This window comes from Mesoplodon densirostris, chromosome 16, assembly GCF_025265405.1.
Source record: "Mesoplodon densirostris isolate mMesDen1 chromosome 16, mMesDen1 primary haplotype, whole genome shotgun sequence".
NCBI classification, from domain to species: domain Eukaryota; kingdom Metazoa; phylum Chordata; class Mammalia; order Artiodactyla; family Ziphiidae; genus Mesoplodon; species Mesoplodon densirostris.
The window spans coordinates 26,328,857-26,341,513 of NC_082676.1; positions in this window are offsets into that span (position 1 = coordinate 26,328,857).

Here is a 12,657-nt window from a genome sequence, read left to right on the forward strand (position 1 = left end):
TATTGTTTGGGGACTATTATTTCAGACCCCTAAGAAGTGGGTGTGAAGTATTCTGAGATTGGAGGGGTGAAGCATGCATTTGGGGATGAGCAGGTCAACCTCCAGGAAACTTTATTTTGCTGCCTCCATGTCTAGTCCACTTCTCTCACTCCACCAGCCCAGTCTAACCGTTCTCCAGCCTCAGAGAATCAGAACAGGACATGGCCTCCCATCTGGGCCAGACTGTGAAATTTTTGGATTCAGTTCCACTTATGCACACTCTTCCCTTTTCCCTGCCCCCACGTCCCTTGAAGTTCACAAAGCCCCCAAGTTCTTTTCCCGTTCCTAATTGCTCCCAGGAGAGTATCAGAGGCACTCATTTATACTAGAATATTAAGGACTAATATGTTCAAGAGGTTTTTTTCCTCCAGCTTCCTCACCTCATCCTAACCCCACTGCCCAGAGAGTTCTGTGTTCAAAGAGGGATCACCACCTTCAGTTTAAAAAGATGGGCATCAGGGGGCTTCCCTGGTGGCGCAGTGGTTGAGAGTCCGCCTGCCGATGCAGGGGACACGGGTTCATGCCCCGGCCCAGGAAGATCCCACATGCCGTGGAGCGGCTGGGCCCGTGAGGATGAGGATGGGCGTACCCCGCGCGCTCACGCCCAGCGCCACCCGCGACAACACGTTCACCTCCGCTGCCAGCTGCAAGAGGCCCCCCAGGGGGCTGCGAGACCAGATGCTGGGGGCGTGGCCAGGCGGCCAGGCGGCCAGGCGCCACCCACCAGGGCCGCCTTAGCCGCGCCCACCCCGGGGCCGCTGACCAGGGCTCTGACGAGGGGCGGGTGGGTTAGCCCCATTCCCTCCTCTAACCTCCTGCCTCCCTGCCCATTTGCATGTCCCTGCGCCCCCTCCCTCACCCCCACCAGTGAGCTCCAGGCAGTGGGGTAGGGGTCTCCAGAGAGAGAGATGGAAGTCTCTGGACGTCAGTGGGATGGAGATCCCTGGGGAGGGGTAGTGGGGTGGGATCCAGGGAGGGAATAGGAAAGTGGGAGTCTCTTGGGAAGGAAGGAAGGAGGAAATAGGGGGGCAGGGGGTGGGTGTGGAGAGACAATAAGGTAGGGGGTCCCCAGGGGCACACTCACCCGGAGCCATGCAGGCCCACCTTGGTGTGCAGGCTCAGCTGCACTCCAAACCCCGGCAGCAGCTTCAGAGACACCTTCGGCAGTGTGATTTCCTCAGTCTTCAGCCTGCATGGAGGAGAGGGCCACTGACCACCAGACAACTCCCCCCCCCCCGCCCCCCCCCGCCCCAGCGCCAGTCCCTCAGTGCCTGGACCATCCCAGACCGGGCAGAGCCTGGAGCCTCTCTTGGGTGTGTCCCCTGTCCCACCTCTAACCCATAAACCCAACTGTGCGCCCTTGAGCCAGTTACTTCACCTCTCTGGACCTCAGTTTCTGCATCTGTAAAGTGGAGTTATACAAGTTCCCACTTCATAGGGATGTTGCAGAGACAAATGAGATAATGTAGGTGCACAGCTGGTAAAGCATATGCTCTGGAAGTGTAATATCATCATCCTCACTGGAGGCTCAATTAGCTAAAGTGCTCCCTCCACCCCATCCCAATGGCCTCAGCCCTGGTTCAGTCTCTGGCCTGGGTCGTTGTCCTTCCACTCCCATCTCCTAGGCTCTCACACACACAACCCAAGGGGGTTCTCAAACACCCCACGGTTTATTATTTTCTCTGTCCACTGGGCCTTTGCCCAGGCTGTTCCCTCAGTCTGGAATACCCTTTCCTTAATTTTCCTGCCACTCTGCATCCACTGTCAGCTAGGTGACTCCTCCAGCTCTCCTGATTTCAGCTAGGGTAGCTCCTCCTCCAGGAAGCCCTCCTTACTGCTTCTCTGACTCAGGCAAATACGCTCCTCTGAGCAGCCCCCACAACCTGCCTGGTCTGCTTCTATCACTGCCCTGAGCTTACAGGATCATGACTGCTGGGTCCGACCTCATACTGGGGGCTCTTTGAAGCTAGGACAGTGGTTCATGTCTGAAGCCCCAGCCTCACCAAGTAGAGGGGATTCTACAGTGGAAGGGGGACTAGATCTACTAATAATGATAATAATAATAATAGTTAATATTTATGAAGCATTTATTATGTGCCAGGCTCTGTTTCAGCCTGATACAGATTCACTGTCCTGGCAACAACACCATGAGTAGTTGCTCATGGTGCAGCCAGTAAAAGCCAGATGGTTCAAATCCCAGCTCTACCACTAATTGACCGGGTGACCTTGGGCAAATCACATTGCTGCTCCGTGCCTCAGTTTCCCTGTGTGTAAAATAGGGATAATGACAATACCTACCACAGATGGGCACTTAGTGATCCTTGAGCAGTCAGTCCTTACCAGCCCCCTTTCCATACATCTGTTTACTGTTTTGGGCGGTGGGCATCCATTCTCCTGCTCCCAGCACTCCATTTCCTCCTGTAGAGTAACACTTCCCCATACCCCTCTCCTGGCCTTCAGCCTTTCTTGAGGCCTGTTGTTTGGCCATCCCCTGATCCACCACCAGCTGTGGACTCATTCCTGTCTACCTGGGGCAGGCAGTATGGCGGTGATCAAACACCCAGACACCGCCCCCGTCCTGCCCCGCTACTGCACTCCCTAGCTGGGTGAGTTCAGGCAAGTCCCTTCACTGCCTGTGGGGACGTCGATCGTCTCACCTGTTAAGTGCAGTTGATAACATTCCTACCTCTAGATTCATTGGATAATTTACTCACAATGCTTAGCACAGTGCCAGGCACCCAGAAAACCTGTCTAAGTGGTCATTAAGTTATAAATATTAGCTCCTAAGTGATTTCATTCATTCATTCAAAAATATTTTTTGAGCATCTGTTATATGTCAAGCACTATTTATGATACTGGGGACACAGCAGTGAACAAGCCAGACAAAGGTCCTAGCCCTCCTGGGGTTTATAATCTAGCAAGGGAGATAAGAAAAAAAAAAGTGAAATATCTGGGGTACGGGGGGGTGATTCATTCCCTATAGAACATGAAGGCAGGCAAGGGGACAAGGAGAGGCTGGTCAGGGCAGGGGTCTTTGGAGCAGACACCTGAAGAGGAGGAGGGAGGGAGCCATGCAGATACCTGGATTAACCCAGAGAGAGCAACTTGGATTAGCCCAGAGAGACTGAGCAACTTGCCCCAGGTCACACAGTGAGTAATTGAAATTGACCCCAGAGCTGGAACCCTCAACCACAGGGGCATGCTGCCTGGCATGCAGTAGACTCTTTATTTTCTGACTCTGGTTCTTGGGACTCCCTGTCCAGGCTCCCCATGAAATTCCCACTGCCTGCCAACAAATTAAAAAGAGTCAACATCTTCTCTATTCCCTGAAGCAAAGAAAAGATCAGACTTCCTGTAGGGCACACAGTAGGTAGGTGGTCAAGCGGCCACACGGTAAGGACTCACCCAGAAACCTCCTTGACAACGCCAAGAACCCCTCTGTAGCTCAGCAGGCCACCTCCTCCAAGCAGGGCCCCTGAGCCCAGGAGGCCCTGGTTCACAGATGTGACAGTCCCCAGCACGTTCTGCAAACAGGGTGGTGGGGAGGAATGTTCGTTTTACAGATGAGGAAGCTAGGGCCCAGAGAGGGGCAGAGATTTGTCCAAAGTCACACAGCAAGTTGGGTTTGGGACCAAGAGTATGACTAGGGCTCCTGACCCTGAGTCACCTGGTAGCACTGAAAGTTGGGGCAGAAGTAAAGGAGGGAGCACGCAGCCACCAGGGAGCGATCAAGAGGGAGGAGGCGACCTCTGCTCCTCCTGGGCACCCTTGGTCTGACTCTGTGCGGATTGTGAGAAGAGCAAGATGGAAGGGACCGCCCTGTGGAGGTTGCAGCGGGCCGGGGTAGCCTCCGTGAAGCATTTGCTATTCACAACTATGGTCACCCTGGGCCGTTGAGCCCTGGAGCAGCAAATGCCCAGTGGAGTTCCCCCACCCCAGAAACATGGGGCAGAGACGTTGGCCCAGCCAGCACCCTCCCCTGGACCTCCTCAACCGCCCTCCCCCTGATCCCTGAGGGAGACACAGGCCCCGCATGCCCCTCCCACCCGGTTCACCTCTCAGAAGAGAGTGAACTAATCGCCCACTGGAACCTGCAAGCAAAGCTTTAACCCCCTGAACTCCCTATGCAGTTGGGAATCAAAACCTGTTCTCATCTGTTCCTGAAGCATAAGCACGTGAGCCTATCTTTGGGGCGGTTTACTCTGCAGCTGGACCCCTCACACCCTGCCCACCTCGGGCTCACCTTTGCCGAGTTCATCCTTGTCAATTGAGCAAGCATGCCCACCGTCTCAAGCAGCCCCTGGCACGGAGTCACCAGACCTCAGAGGAGAGGCAGAGACCACACGCCCAACGTCGTCGGCATCACACCTACTGGGGGCGGAAGCAGGAGCCCTAAGGCCATCCTTTTGCCCAGACGTTATCTTCTCTCTGCCCCTTCACCAACCCGGGGTCCTCCTGCCCACCTGGCACAACTCAAGCCCAGCTTCACCCCCTGGAAAGCCCTCTCCATCCAATTCAAGCAGCGGCTAACACATTTGACTTAAAAGTCTTAGTCCTCTGCGGCCCCAGTGGCCCTGGACCTGTCTCTGAGGGAGAGCCACAGAGGGGCCTTCCTTTCTGGGACAGCAGGATGGGAGCTCTGTTTACCGGACTGCTTTCCCATTGGCTCAAGAGGCCATTCCAGAAGGTGTGGCTGATTGGAGACATTCAGCAGTTAGATTAACATGTCCCGTTTCTCTCCTCCTCCCCTGCCTCTATCCTGGAGTGATGTTGAAAGGAACGAGATAGGAGGTGAGAGCAGGGCTAACTTACTAGTTTCATAGAATGGGATTTCTCTGTATGAAGTTCCATATCTGCCAACCCAGTCACATACCCATCTATCCCCTCATGTGACCCCTGCTTAAACCCTTCAGCAGTCCCCCACTGCCCTCGGGATAAAACCCAGGCTCCTTACTGTTACTCACAAGGGCCCTGCCTGCCTCTTTGACCTTCTTAGTCTTAACCATGACAAGCTCCTTCCACCTCAGGGCCTTTGCACATGCTGTTCTTTCTGTTAGGGAGGCTCTTCCTCTGGTTCTTTGCATGACTATCTCCTCATCTTTCAGGTTCTGAATAAATGTCAACTGCTTGGAAAGGCCTCCATCCTTTACTTTGTCCACAGAAGCCCATCTGTCACTAAACATCATCCAGAATATTTACTTTAAGGCAATTTGTGATCATGCATTGTGCTTGTGTCCTCATGAGCCATGTCTGTGAGCCCTGTGAGGGCAGGGACTGTGTCTAGGGCCTCCACGCACTGTTGTGTGCTGGAGGGGGTGCCTGCTAAGCGGGCAAGAGTGGATGGAAATCCAGCCCTACTTCACTCACCAATAGTTTGCCCTGGTGCAGGCTGTGTCTACCCAAGAGGACACCTTTTCCTCATTTGCACAGAGGTACATATGGGCTCTGTATGGACTAGCAGCCATCTCAGCAGGACTGGTCCCAGAGGGGTTCCCTGTAACCTTGAATCTCTTATAGAAGGAAATATTACCACAATGAGAAACCAGTCAGAATCCGTGGCTTAGAGAAAAATGGAACCTCCTGCCTTGAGCCTAGGACAATTCTGTCCTCAGTCCACACATCCCTGCTTTTGCCCCTCTCTGAGCCCCAGTTTTCCCATCTGCAAAATGGTCTTTTTCTCCCATCACCCTCCAGGTACTCCCAGTGTTCTCCTAGGGAGAATTCTTTCAGTGCCCATCATTCAGATGGGACAGCAGGATGGTCGCAGGATCAACGACTGAGGATCTGGATAAAGCCAGGTCTCCCACAGGCTGCCTTACCCGCTCCTGCAGCTCCACGAGGAGTGGGTGGGCGTTCCCAGCCTCCTGTCGGTTCCTCCACCCTCTCAGGCCTGTGGGCAGCTCTTATATGCCCACAATGGCTCTGGGGACATAAAGGGGCACAGCCGCCAGAAACCCGTTAGTGTGTCCTGTCAGAAGCAAATTGCGGTTTTCCCTGTGGGTCTGGGCTAAGCCTTCCTTCCGGGGGGAGAGTAAAAGGGGGGACTGGCTGGGGTCAGTGCCCCAGGGTGGGAATGAAAGCACGGGGACTGCAAAGGCAGCCACCTCCCCCCCAGAACTTGGGGTGGGGTAGGGCATTCAGCCCATATATGGGGTCTCCCTCCAGGGTTCTCCAAGGGTCACACCCCGATGGCACAGAATCCACCCTGCTTCCCCACCTACCCCAACTGAGGCCCAGGGAAAGAAGGAAGGAGCTTAAAGCTGCTGGGTATTCTGTCCCTCTGCCACTCCCCCCATCCCAGGCCTGGCATGGAGATGGCCATGGGGCCTGGAGAGAGGAACTCTGGGCCAGCATGGGGGAGGGGCCCCAACTCCACCCCCACCTCCCAAGACCCAGTGTCCCCACCCAGGGTTCCAGAGCAGGCTGCTTTTTTCCCTTCCTGAGTCTGGTGCAGATGACGGTAGAGAGAAATTCACTCATTCATCCATCCATTCATTCATTCATTCTTCAGCAGGCATTTGTGGAGCACCTACTGTTTGCTAGGTGCTGGGGATACACATGTAAACAAAAGAAACAAACCACCTGCCCTGAAGGAGATGACCAGTAGAAATATAATGCAATTAAAAAGTTTTCTAGTAGCCACATTTTTCAAAAGGTGAAAAAGAAACAAATGAATTAATTTTTTAACATCTTAATTGGAGTATAATTGCTTTACAATGGTGTGTTAGTTTCTGCTTTATAACAAAGTGAATCAGCTATATGTATACATATATCCCCATATCTTCTCCCACTTGCGTCTCCCTCCCACCCTCCCTATCCCACCCCTCTAGGTGGTCACAAAACACCAAGCTGTTCTCCCTGTGAAATGAATTAATTTTAATAGTATAGTTTAAATTGTACGTGAAGAGTATATGGCTGTTTACTGTTGCTATACTTTCAACTCCTCTGTGGATTTGAACATTTTCAAATACAAAAATGGAAAAAGGACTTCCCTGGTGGCGCGGTGGTTAAGAATCCGCCTGCCAATGCAGGGGACATATGGGTTCGAGCCCTGATCCGGGAAGATCCCACATGCCATAGAGCAACTAAGCCTGAGCGCCACAACTACTGAGTCTGCGCTCTAGAGCCCGTGAGCCACAACTACTGAGCCCGCGTGCCACAACTACTGAAGTCTGTGCTCCGCAGCAAGAAAAGCCACCGCAATGAGAAGCCCACGCACCACAACAAAGAGTAGCCCCTGCTCGCCGCACCTAGAGAAAACCCGCATGCAGCAATGAAGACACAATGCAGCCAAAGATAAATAAATAAACAAATTTATTTTTTAAATGGAAAAAAAATAAAAAAAATAGTATAGTTTATTTAACTCAATATATCCAAACATTCAATCAATATAAAATTCTTAATAGGTTCCCTACACTCTTTTTCTTATACTAAATCTGGACACCAAACTTGGACTCTCACATTTCAAGTGCTCAGACTCTTTGTATGACTGTTGGCCATCATGTTGGCCTGTGCATCTCTGGAGGGACCAGCTAAGCATGTGATGCAGTAAGTCAGGGGCTGATGACAAAAATAAAGCAGGGGAGGGGGTGTAGTTTTCAGTATGGTGGTCGGGGGGAGGCCTTACATTGGAGCAGGTGTGACTTTTGACCTGCAGGAGGAGAAGGAGTGGGCCAGGTGGTTACCTGAAGAAGAGCCTGCCAGATGGAGGGAAGGGCAAGTTCAAAGGCCCTGAGGTGATGTTCCAGGAACACCAGGAGGCCTGTGCGGTTCAAGGGGTGTGGGGACCATGGGGCGGAGGAGGTGACGGGGCCCCTCAGGTTACCATACAGACTTAGAGACTTTGGCTTTTGTCTACAATTCTTCAGCAGGTCCTAGCTAGGCATCCCCTCCTCCAGGAAGCCCTCCTGACTCCCAAGCTGGCTGTGATCCCACAGCCTCCTGGGATCCCCTCTCTCAGAATCTGTGACATGCAAGGCTGTAACCGTGTTTCTGGGTACTCGTGGATCTGCCTCCTGCATGGGGCCCTGAGGCCCTGCCTGGTGAGATGGGAAGATGGATGGTATTTGCCTGATTCACCTCATAACCTCTGAGCCCCTAACCATACAGTGTTTAGCCTATGACTTTAGACACTGAGCCTGGTTACTCAACCACATCACTTAAAAAAAAAAAAAAAACCTTTTATTGAAATATAAAGCCCAGGGCTTCCCTGATGGCTCAGTGGTTGAGAGTCCGCCTGCCGATGCAGGGGATACGGGTTCGTGCCCCGGTCCGGGAAGATCCCACATGCTGTGGAGCGGCTGGGCCCGTGAGCCATGGCCGCTGAGCCTGCGCGTCTGGAGCCTGTGCTCCGCAATGGGAGGGGCCACAACAGTGAGAGGCCTGCATACCGCAAAAAAAAAAAAAAAAAAAAAAAAGAAATATAAAGCCCAGATCCTAAGTGTACAGCTTGATGAATTTTTACAAAATTCTTTTACTCCAGAAGCCCCCTTCTGTCCCTCAGTCCTGACCTCTAACACAATGGATGATCTTGGTCTGCTCTTGAGGGTCCTGTAAATGGAATTGCACATGTGCACTCTTTTGTGCATGGTCCCTTCACACCCCATGTCCCTGCAATTCATTCACGTTGTGCAAGGCAATGATTTGTTCTTTGCTCTATGCTACTCCACTGTGTGAACACATCCAGTTTGCTTATCCATTCTCTTGTCTAGAGGCACCCAGGCCTTCCAGTTGTCGGCTATTAGAATAAAGCTGCTCTGAACCTTTGTGTTGAGTGTTTTTGTGGACATGTGTTTATTGTCCACTTCTCTTGGGTGGCCAGCCAGGAGACTGGGATTGCTGGGTCCCAGCAGCGCATCGCATGGAGAGTTTTCCTAGGAGCCTCCGGGGCTATCCCATTGCCTCTGCACTGGCACACCCACCAGCGGTCTGAGAGTCGCAGCTGCTCTGCATCCTCGCCAGCACTGGGTACCACCAATATTTTTAAGACATTTGTTGGGGGGGGAAGGAGGGAAAGCTATCACCTGCCATTTATTGAGCACTTATTGTTTGCAAGGCACTGATGTATACGAATCCGTACAGTCATCACGATGACCAGGAAGGTCAGCTCTGTCATAACTCCCTGTCTTACCCTCAAGGAGCCAAGTCTCTCTCTCCAAGGGGAAGCCATTGGCCCAAGGTCCCAGGAGAGTCCAGCCAGCCCATCTGACTCTGACACTGTTCATCTCCCCCCACCACCTTTTTTTTATTGTAATATATTTGATTTACAATGTTGTGCTAATGACACTCATCATCTTAACCACTGCCCTGCCCAGCCCAGCCCCCGAGAAAGGAGAAAAGTGCTACTTAATTTCTGGCCTGCCTTATCTTCGCCAATTCCTTCCAGACCCCACTCCAGAGGAGACCCCTACTCGCCAGCTCCCTAGGCACCTACAAGCCACCTCATGCACTGAGGCTGAGTCAGGGATTGGGCCTGCCAATGGGAAGGATGAATGAAAGTACATTTCTCCAGGCCCCACCCTGCAACCCTGACTCAATAGGCCCAGGGTGGAGGACCCAGGAACTGGCGTGCTTAACCAGCCGCCAGGGGCAATCTGATGTGCAGCCCTTTTGAGAACCCTGAGTGATGTGGAGCCACAGAAGGGATTAGAGCAGGGGAGGGATTTGATGAGGAGATGTACCCCTGGACATTAGTTCCTAGAGTGAAGTCCCTGGAGCCAGAATTCCTGGGTCCAAATCCTGACTCTGATCATCACTATCTCCAAGCCTCAGTTTCCCCAGCTGCAAAATGGGCCGATGTTAAAGATGCCCACCCTCACCTGTGAGGACAGGTATCCAGGAGATGGACCTTAGGGCATTAAGGAAGGGCTGCCAAAGATGCCTGAGAAATTCAGACGATGGCAAGATCCCCGGGAGGCCTTCCCGTAGGTACTGGAGCTGAGAGTGTGCTGGGAAGGGAGAAGGCAGGATGGGTGGTGACTGGTGTAGACACAAATGTGGGGGATGGTGTATGGTCTTCAGCTTCTCTGGGGGGCTGCCTGGCAGGCTCTGGGGCTCGATAGCCGTGGGCTCAGGATCAAAGACGGGGCTCTGCTCCCTCCTTGCTCTATGCCCTTGAGCTGACTACACACCCTCTCTGGACCTCCGTTTCTTTGAAGAAGGATGATGCATCTAGCTGCTGAATGTGGTGTGAAGAAGCAAGGAGGAGACTTGGACTCAGGCAGGCAGGGTTCAAGTCCCAGCCCCCCATGCAAGTGTGTCCTTGGGCTCTGGCCTCATCTCTCTGAGCCTCCACGTACTCATCCAGGGTTGGGAGTCTTGGAAGATGAGCAATGCCCACAGGCAGAGAACCCCCATCATTGCCTCTCCAGGAGGTGGAGTCACAGCGCAGGGCTCCCCTTGCCAGCCCAGCCCTTATTTTCTGCCCAGGGTAAATCTGAGGCAACTGATCACTCAAAGAATGTCACAATCAGATTAGAGGTCAGAGCACTCAACCTATTTCCCAGATGGGAAAACTGAGGTCCAGAGAGGAGCTATGGTTTGTTCAAGGCCAAAGCAAGAACCCTATCCTCCTGACTCAAGCTTTGTGCCTTGGTTTCTTCATCTGTGTACTGACCTGGGAAAGACGGTGGCATGGCTTTAGGTGGCCATGAGTGTGCTATGTGAGCATCCAAGGATGGGATTAGGGGAGTGGAGGGGGCATCTCTGGCACGTCTAGGGTCAGGCATCAGTCACCCATGGATTACCCAGGCATCCATATCTGCCAGGCCAGTCTCAAGACCACCATTGTCCCAGAGCTGGGAGATGATGGGTGATGAGATTAGGGATGACTCTGAGGGAAAAGGGGACGGCCCTGGCATCGGGGCCAAGGCGAGGGAGGGGCCCTCCTTCCTCTGCGACATGGGTCTGGGCCAGGCTGGTACACAGACCCACCCCCATGGAGACAGAGACCTTCTGACAGACGCACACAGCAACACAAGGACACGTGGATACGTGGGGCCACCATCTCAATAATTTCCAGGGCTGGAGCACCAGCTGATCATAGGGGGCTCCGATGTACTTTTTTTTTTTTTTCTTGCGGTACACGGGCCTCTCACTGTTGTGGCCTCTCCCGTTGCGGAGCACAGGCTCCGGACGCGCAGGCTCAGCGGCCATGGCTCACGGGCCCAGCCGCTCTGCGGCATGTGGGATCTTCCCGGATCGGGGCACGAACCCGTGTCCCCTGCATTGGCAGGTGGATTCTCAACCACTGCGCCACCGGGGAAGCCCTCCGATGTACTTTTATTTCAAAGTTATGGACTTTTTTTTTTTACATTTAGCAAATGATACTGATTTTCAGGGTCCACTTGGAAAATTTTACTTTAAATTGTATTTTTAACTTAGTTATATGTAAACATACATTTACTTTAAAAAGAGTCAATTTGAAGAACAGTATCAGTGTGAATCCCAGGAGGGGTGATGGGGCAGATATGACAAACAGCAGGAGCCAATCCTCACATGAGTGTCGTCTGTGAAACGGGGAAACACCCTGGGGCAGACGACACGTGAGTGACGTGGGAACATGCAGACGCACGCAGACGTAGACGAACACCAGCGGTCTCTTCACGCACAAACCTCCACAACTGGACACTGATGTCTGCACGGACGCCTTGGGCCGCCGTGATCCAGAGGACATTTATACACTGACACGTGCTTTAAAATGCACATGTGCTCCAAAATGCACACTCCAGCACACAGGTGTGTCTCTGTTGGAGTGGTTACACACACTCCAACAGAGACACACCTGTCCACATCTCTCTCAGCCTTACAAGCTCACCGGTGCTCACTTATGAGCACTTACTTTGTGCCAGGGGCCATGCTAAGCAGTTTTCATGATTCGATTCATTTAACCTTCATGACAATCCTGCTGAGCAGGGCTGGTACTGTCATCATTCCCATTTTACAGGTGAGAAAACTGAGGTTCAGAGAGGTGTGTCTTACCCAGGGCACACAGCAGCAAGGAGGCAGGGCCAGGAGTTGAACCCAGGCAGACTGGCTCCAGAGTTTGAATTCTCATCCCAGCTCTGTCCCCTGAATTGCTGGGTTCCACCTCTCTGAGCCTCGGCTTCCTCATCTGTGAGATGGGGACAGTGCTTATCTCCCTCAACTCTTGGGAGGATTAAAGGAGGTGATACAGGGAGAACTCCAGGGAGTGCACCAGGCCTTCTACAGGCTCCTTGTGAATAAGGCCGTCCTCAAGTTACCAAGATTTGGGGGCAAGCAGCTAAGGTGGGGTGAGAAGAGCTTGTTAAACTGTGTAACCATGGGCAAGGGAGTGGACATCCCTGGGCCTCAACTCCCTCTCTGTAAAGTGGGGATGGCAATGGTCACCCTCCCCTCATACGGTTATTGCATGGATTAAATGAGATGGTACAAGTAAAGCCCTGAGCATGGCATTCAGCAGGTACTCAATATATGCTCAAGCCTGCCCTTCAGACCCCAACCTGCTCCTAGATCCCAAAACCCACTGAAGGGGAAGAAAAAACACACATCGATTTGCTACAAATAAAGAGGTCAAAACATCAGATGTTCGTAAGGGCCTTTCTCCTGTTTACTGCCAAGCCCCCAGCCCAGTCCCGC